Genomic DNA, 8,882 nt, shown 5'->3' with positions numbered 1-8,882 from the left:
TACGAAGTGATTGAGCGCATAGGCAAAGTAGCTTACAAGCTAGAGTTGCCTCAGGAGATGGCATCTATCCACAACGTGTTCCATGTGTCAATGTTGAAGAAATATGTACCAGATCCTTCACATGTCATCAAGCCGCAAGTAGTTCATATCCACGAGGATATGAGCTATGAAGAGAAACCAGTTGAGATTTTAGATTGGAAGATGAAGACCTTGAGAACCAAAGAGATCCCTCTAGTCAAAGTTCATTGGCGTAATCACAAGACAGAGGAAGCTACATGGGAACGAGAAGATACTATGAGAGCGAATTACCCAGAGTTATTCTAAGTTTCGAGGACGAAACTTTTTAAAGGTGGGAGGGGTTGTAACACCCATTTTTCTAAACCGATAAAATTCTTAGAAGTAAATATTAGGAGTTAACTTGAATAATGTTATGGTGTTATATATAGTTAATTCTAACATTACATTGAGTTATATTTTACAAGTGAACGCAACGAGGACTCGAGGCGCTAAGAACAAATTCATGCCATGTTATAGAAATTATATATATATATATATATGTTCAATTTTTTTAAATGATTTGATAAATAAATATATGTTCATGATATGACATACTTCATGTTATAATGTATGGAATTAAGTGTCTTAGGAAAATTCTAAGTTTTTCCTTAATTTTTCTTTTTAGACAAAAGAATCATTTCCATGACGTTAATTTTCAACTCTATTTTGGACCTTTAAAATTCTGAAATTATTCCATTAGTTTATACAAAGTTGTAGAGCCTTTCATAAGCTTTCCAACGCCTTTTCATTTGTGCAAATCGGACATTGGAGTAAGAAGAAGTGGCCAATATATCATCCGAATATCCAGCACTCTCCGACCAGGTTACTGCACGCTAACAAGAACGGAAATTCTAGAAGTTGACCTAACTTTTTTATTTCCTTTCCACACGATTTTACACTCTAATGACAACTCTATTTTGGACCTTTAAAATTCTGAAATTATTCCATTAGTTTATACAAAGTTGTAGAGCCTTTCATAAGCTTTCCAACGCCTTTTTATTTGTGCAAATCGGACATTGGAGTAAGAAGAAGTGGCCAATATATCATCCGAATATCCAGCACTCTCCGACCAGGTTACTGCACGCCAACAAGAACGGAAATTCTAGAAGTTGACCTAACTTTTTTATTTTCTTTCCACACGATTTTACACCCTAATGACAGTCATTCCCCCAGCTGTTAAGGGGTCATTTAATCACAGAATTAATCCTCAATTAATACCAAATTAATCCCTTTTAATTTGGGAGAAAGAGGAAAATAGGCTAAGATTTGAGATGAATTAAAATTAATACGCCAATAGTTTACATAAGTTAATAAATAGGCCAAATTACTGTTTTCGTCCATAACTTGTCTGGTTATGAACCATAACTTGATAAGTTATTGTCCATAATTCACGGTTTTTGTCCATAACTTGTCTGGCTATTAACCATAACTTGACAAGTTTGTCAATAACTTATCTAGTTATGAATCATAACTTGACAAGTTATGGCCTATTAATTTCTATAACTAAAAATTGGCCTATATACTTTCTTAAGCTTTTCATATTGTCATATTTCCTACTATTTCTAATTTAATTTTATATTACTTATGAGCCAATAAACATTTTCAATCTCTTACTCTCTCTCTCTTGCCCTCTTTGGCTTAGTTTGGTATTGCTTTTCCATCCCAAAATCAGCTTTTGCTTGTAGCAGAAGCTGATTTTAGTGTTTGGTAAATCTCCTTAAAAGTTCTTTTTGAAGAATTTTTTAAGAATCTACAGTCAAAATCAGAAGCAGCCTAAAGACAACTTTAGCTTTTAAATTGTGCGGGAATCAGCATAATACAATTAATAAAACTTTCATAATACCCATAATACCCCTAATGAAATTTAAAATTTACAATCTTTCTAATTTAAAATTCAGACTCGTAAAATAATATAATATAATATAATATAATAGTAATATTGTAACAAATAATATCATAATTATATTAATGTAGTGACCAAGAAAATCCCAGAATTTTAATAATGTGATTCATGTATTCAAGTCAAGGATATTCTTGGAAAATCATTATACTATGTACATTTTGTGATTGAATGATTTATGGAATTAACATCTGCATTCCTAAATTCTGTAGCAGATTTCACGTTAAGTTCACGTTTTTCCGATCAAGCAAATTCGATCGATAAATTCTCACCGTGCTTTAAAACGGTAGAATTTCCAGTACATATACAGTTAGAGAATCTTAATTTTAAGAATCTCCCAGCACAATACAAACTAGCATCCAGTACCCGTATAAAGGAGAAAATAGCTTTCAGTATAATTTTGGACAGTTTTAATAAGTAACTTAAGGGAATGGACAAAAGTACAAAGGGTAGGTTAGTGTGTGTGATGAGAGAGGTGAATAGGACTCATGATTAGTTTTTTTTTCTCCTTTTTCTCTTCACTTGGCCGGCCATCTTCAAGGGTTTATAGCCAAAAATTTTGGTTAAATGTTGAGTGTGCTAGAGGGTTGATGTGATAGTAATGATTGAAAGGAAATCATGACATTTCTTCCTTCACTCCTTCTCTCACATTGGCCGGCCATCTTCAAGGGGTTTAAGCAAAATTTTTGTTAGTTAAGTAGACTAAAGGAGGTAATAACCTAGTGGTCTATAAATAGAACCAATGTGATCTAAGCCTAACTTTTGCTTTACCTCACTTCCTTCTCCATATCCAAAACCGGTTCTCCAGAGCTCTAACCCTCAAGTTTTCTAAACTTTCCCTCACCAAAACCAAGCCATCCCTTACCTCACACACACTCAAAAGTTCCCATAAATCTCACCACAAATCCTAGTTTAAGTTGAAGGAGAAAAGGAGGAGTCTAGACAAGCATTTCTCCAAGGGTAAAAACTCTAAAATTCTATCGTTTTTTTTCATGTTTTAGTAAAGTTGGAAATGTAGAAATATTCTTCTCAAATTTCCTTATCCTCTTCTAGTTTCAAGCCGTTAACGAATCTTAGAGGAGATCAAAGGCTTTCAAAAGAGGGAACTCTTTAAGCGTAAGATTCTTAAACTCTTCTCCATTATTTTTCTAGCCAACCTTAAGCACGAATTCATGATGTAATTTGTGGTTCATGAGGAGATAAGTGTAATAAGGGTGTGTGAGTTTTATGTTGGTTTTGTGAGTTTTGAGGTTAGTTTGATGTGGTATGTTTATGCTTGATCTAAGTTGCTTATTTTCGGATTAGAGGAAAAATTTTCCGGTGACTTTGACCGCGAAAATGAAGACCCTAGAGCGAGATTTTTCAATGTTTCAAAACTTGACCTTATAGCCCTGGATGTTTTGAACATTTTCGGTTACTATGACAAAACCTAATTTTAACTCTAAAATCAAGTTTGAAGTCATTTTACAAAAACGGACAAGCTGTCCAACATAGTTTCAAAAAAAAAAAACTGGCAGCCACTGGTTCAGCTAAACGGGACCCTTAGAGGCTCAATCTTGATTTTTCACAAAAGTGACAATTTTAGATTTCGACGAGACGAAGAAATTTCATGAAGAAAGTATTTTCAAAATCTAACCGTAAGAGGTACTAAAACACAGATTCTCGAAACAGCATAGTTTTTGACTAAAACAGTTTCAAGAAAAACAGCAGCCACGGTTTTCAGCCAAACGAGGCCTTTAGAGGCTGAAGTTCAACTTTTACCAAAAAGAAAAATTTTAGATCTCGACGAGACGAGGAATTTTTGCGAAGTACAAAATTTTAAAATCCGACTTTAAGATACAGTAAAATGCAGATTTCAGAAACTGTACAGTTTTTAACAAGACAAAACTGAAATAGTGTCGGTTTCAACAAAAAGTTATAAAAGAACCCGAAATAGAATTCCAGTAAAATACAATGATATTAAATCTTATTTTAATGAAAGTATTCATAAAGGAAGTTTACAAGGAAAAATGCTTTCTTTAAAGAACATAGTGGTTTACCGAGCAAATTATCCCGACGGGCACCTACGAGCCCAATACGATAGGTCCGTAAAATTTTGAATATTTAATGTGGGTCCAATGCCCACATTAGTTTAAGAGACTCCGTTGGAGTATAAATTTCAACAGCGTAAAAGTTAGAATACCATGTATAAGTCCTAGGCCGAATTGGGCCTTAATATCATACCAAGGGAAATTTAGGAAAATAAGATTTTGAGGATTTAATAAATTAATCTTTATTATCCTTTAGTAAAGGAAAGGAATATATGCCTTATGGAAATGGTTAGATTTTCCTTCATAAGTTGCTAAAATAAAATAGCAAATAATAGTTAATCTCACACTCTTAATGGGTGTTCAGTTTCAGAAGAAAGCAAGAGACTAGGCTGATAGGCGGGCTGATAGGCGAAAAGGGGATTCCAGCTTTGAAAATCAAGTAAGTATGAATCTCGCCTACAGTATAAATAGATTTTAAAGTAAACAGTACACATGAACTATATATGTTTGAGTACATTTAATTCGGAACACTAAGATGAGTCAAATATGTTTGGGAATTGCAAGTATGAAGTCACTTCATGTTAGCGCATAATCTAGAACTTGGCCTCCAAGTGTTTCCATTTCTAAGGTGTCATTTTATCTCCTCCGACAAGGTAGCTGGGATTTTGCTCCAAATAGAATTGCATGTGAAATGCTCCATCAAAGCGCCGCCGAAGCAAATCCCCAGAAGCCTTTCATCCTATTTTCGATGAGTCTCTTTGTCAAATTCGTAAAGATAGCTGACACATTTCCTTCAAATAGAAATGCTCCGACAATGCGCCGTCAGTTTCCTCCATGATGAAATCTCCAAAACCTTCCCTTCCATTTCTAGTGTGTCTCTTTGTCAACTCCAGAAAGTCATCTCTCTTTCTTCTAAACAGAATTGCTTGTGCAATACTCCATCATAGCGCCGTTGATTTTCCTTCAGCGTGAATTCCCATAAGTCTCTATTCAAGTTTCGGCCGATCTCCTTTTCAACCTCCGAAAGGCCTCTAACAAACTTGATCCATCGGGATGGCATGTGTAGGCTTCCGTCAGAGCACGTCGTACAGACGACGAAGCAAGTTGTCAAGCACTTTCATTTTCTCCGATAAATACCCCCCTCATTCCCCTTATTTTAACACACCACTTCAGTTCAGAAGTTTTCTCTCTCTCACCATAAAATTCTCTCACTTTGAGTGCTCATTTTCTCTTTCTTCCTTTTGAATGCCTTCTTCAAGTCTTTTGCTACAAAGAATTGAAGCTTCATCAACTTCTTAGGGGCTGCCAAGTTTCTAAGTGTTGACAACCTTATAAACTCCCCAAGAACTCTCTTTGATCTTCTTCAGCCATCCTTTGAGAATCTATTTTAAGTTTCTCTACACTTTTTCGTAAATATTCAAGCCTTCATTCCTGCAGTCACACTTACTCACCATCAGATTAAGTGCTCCAAACAACGTCCTCATCTTCAGAACATCCCCTCACCAGAGCCTTATCCGCCTCGCCAACCATACTTTCACCCTCCATCAGCACTTTTGTAACACCTAATTTTCTAACCGACAACATTCCTAGAAATAAATGTTAGGAATTAACTTGAATAATATTATGGCATTATAATTAATTAATTCTAACATCACATTGAGTTATATTTTACAGGTGAACGCGATGAGGACTTGAGGTGCTAAGAACAAGTTCATGCCATTTTATAGAAATTATATATGTGTTCATTTTTTTTTATGATTTGATAAATGTATATATGTTCATGATAGGGCGTACTTCATGTTATAATGCATGGAATTAAGTGTCTTAGGAAAATTCTAAGTTTTATATAATATAATATTATTGTAATTTTTAATTATCTTATAACTGAAATATTAATATTTTTTATGTATTATTATAATATGTTTTATAATATTGTAATTATGTTAACCATTTTAATAATATTACTATATTCTATATCATAGTTATATAATATGTTATTTAATAATAGTTTTTATTATATTAAATATAATAATAATTATATATTATATTGTAATTATATATATTATATTATAGTATAATATAATATAGTCGTAATTTTTAACTATCCACTGCAATTCAACCTCATAATTTACCAAACGATATGACACTGATTTTGGGACCAACACAGCTACTATAATTATAGTTTACCAAACACTCAGTTACTTTTTATAACAGTTGCTTCTTCCTTCAACACAGCTAAAAACAATTTTTTTCTAAAATCTATAGCACTACCAAATTAAGCATTTCTCCTTCTTTCTTTCACATTCAAGAACACCACAACAGAGAGCCTCCATAATCAGCCATCAAGCTCACCTCTTAATCTTTCTTTTGAATTCTTCTAGCAATCAAGATAAAATAGGAAATTGTTAAGGTATGATTCCTCTTGTTATTTATTCTTTTGGGTTAGAATTCTTCAAGGGTACGGACTTGATTGTCAATGATGGCTTTTGTTTGAGAAAGAGGAGAGACTTATTTATGAGATGATGATGAGTGAGGCTATACCATCAATATGAGTTCTATGATTTAAGGCTATTCAGTTTTTAATTTGATTCTATGATTTTGAGTGTAGGTTTCTATTAGACTCTATGTTAGTCATAGTTATTATTTGATTGTTTTGTTTTGTATCTTCCTAGAAAGCATGCTATAGGGGTTGATAATTTTGGTAATAATTGAGTTAATAATTGAATTATTGGTTCTTGTACAACCTAGAAACATGCTACGATTTATTTATGATCATTTATATGATTGGGTCATGTGATTCTTTTTATCGTCATTTTGTTGGTATAAGATGTATATATATGCACATATTTATATTTTTTTAAGTATTAGAAACATGTTATAGGGCTGAATAATAAATGGATTGCTATTTATACATGTTGAGGATGATAGTTTTATTTTTTTATAGAATTTTTGGTGAATTTTATTCCTAGTTTGAGTGCTGGAGTTTTTTCAGGTTTTATGTTCTGAGTTTAAAGCATTGTTTGAGGGACCAAACGAACTCCGTTTAGCAAATTAGATACCATTGAAAAGCTCTAGATGTCTAATTTAATTTGAAATTAGTTTTAGGTTATTTAGAGTTCTGTGCGAAATGTTATGAGTTTTTAAAGGAGTAACGGTCAGGCTGCCAGTTTTTGTTAAGTTTTGTGATTTTGTGTAATTAATGGGTTTTTATGTCTTCATGTTAATGAATGATGAGAATGGTCTATTAGGCACTGTTTTAACGTGATCAATGTGTTTGATGAGTTGTTAATGTAACGACCCTGGAGGGTTGTCCGTCACTGTAACTAACTTTAACATATACTTTCTGAAACTCTCATAATCTGATAGACCTTTTTTTTAAACTTACTGTAACGATATAAATTCTGGTTTCCATTTTTGAACATAGCAAAGTGTTTATACTTCAAAAATAATTCCTTTTCAAAAGCATAAATTTACACATAGGTATATTTTTTTTGCTTCTCAAAATCCTACTAGCTTACACAAACTCGACAATCATACTACAATCTTCCAAAACACAAATTTATAGACATATTCAACAAAATCCTTTAAAACTTTAAACTATTACGGAAATAACTATGTGCGGTATCCATTCCCTAACCTCCAATCTGCTCGTCCGTTGCCTCGCCATCAGTCCATCAAACATTATGTGCAGGTTACTTACCTACAGTATAAATACTCTGAAATGAGCTTACGCTCAGCAGGTAGGAACTATTACTCGCAAAATAACTGAAAGTTCACATGACTATATATGCATGAATTGGTTATGCTGTCTTATGATGTTTTATCATAGTTTTACTGTCTGACTTTATCTTATTTACTGATGGGCCCGAGTGCTCGTACAATCGTGCAATCATCGGGACGTAAGGGTTTGCAAGATCCCCAACGAGACCATGATTTAAACTGAACTAAGTACCTCCCTTGCGGAGGCTGGTACAACACTCAATTGTGTTTCTTCTTATAAGTTTCTCTTGACTTATTAAGGTGTATGCAATATGACAAAGCAAAGTATATTATTATTATAATATGAAATATACTTAAACATATATAATTCATGTGTACTGTTTATTTTAAAATCTATTTATACTATAGATGAGATTCCTACTTACCTATTTTAGGAAGTGGAATCCTCTATTCGCCAAAGAGTTTGTTCTCTTTCTTTCTTGTTTTTGAGAATGAACACTCATTAAGAGCGTGAGAATAACTATCACTTGCTATTCTATTTTAGCAAGCTTGAAAGAAAGTCTAACTTTTCTATTTATGGCTCGCTTTCTCTTTTCCTATCTTAAGGATTGTAAAACCTTGTTTCTAAGTTAAAGATTAGGTTTATTGAATCATGATTACCTTACTTTTTATTAGCAAAGTCTGAAATCGACATACTTTCCTGAGATTATACTTCGAGTTCTTCAACGAACTCCTCTGTTCCACACCAAAACTGTTTTAACAATTATGTAGTGTTTTTTTTTCTAAGAAAATAGTTTAAAGCTTTTATTTAGAACTAAAACCAAGTTTAGCCTCAAATTCTAGAACTAAAACTAGGTTTAACCTCAAATTCTTAAACTAAATTTCGGCGGAGTTACGCCTTATTTTTCTATGTTTCCCAAGCTAACTTTAGCTCGCTTTATCCATTATTTTCACCTTCAAACACAAACCATATCCTTTCTCTTTCAAATACACTATCAACATCATCATAGTTCTAGGGTTTCTCTACATTTCTATCAAAATTCTCTATATCAAGAATTACTAGAAACAAAAGTTCAATAACCAAGAATTTATCATTAGTTCACTAGATTTCAAGTTCCTTAACCATTACAAGCAAATCAATATTTTTAGTAAAATTTTTTCCATACTTCCCTACA

The sequence above is a fragment of the Morus notabilis genome, unplaced genomic scaffold (genome assembly GCF_000414095.1).
Source record: "Morus notabilis unplaced genomic scaffold, ASM41409v2 Scaffold19, whole genome shotgun sequence".
Taxonomy (NCBI): domain Eukaryota; kingdom Viridiplantae; phylum Streptophyta; class Magnoliopsida; order Rosales; family Moraceae; genus Morus; species Morus notabilis.
The sequence above is the reverse complement of the archived record's forward strand: the minus strand, read 5'-3'. Positions refer to the sequence as shown.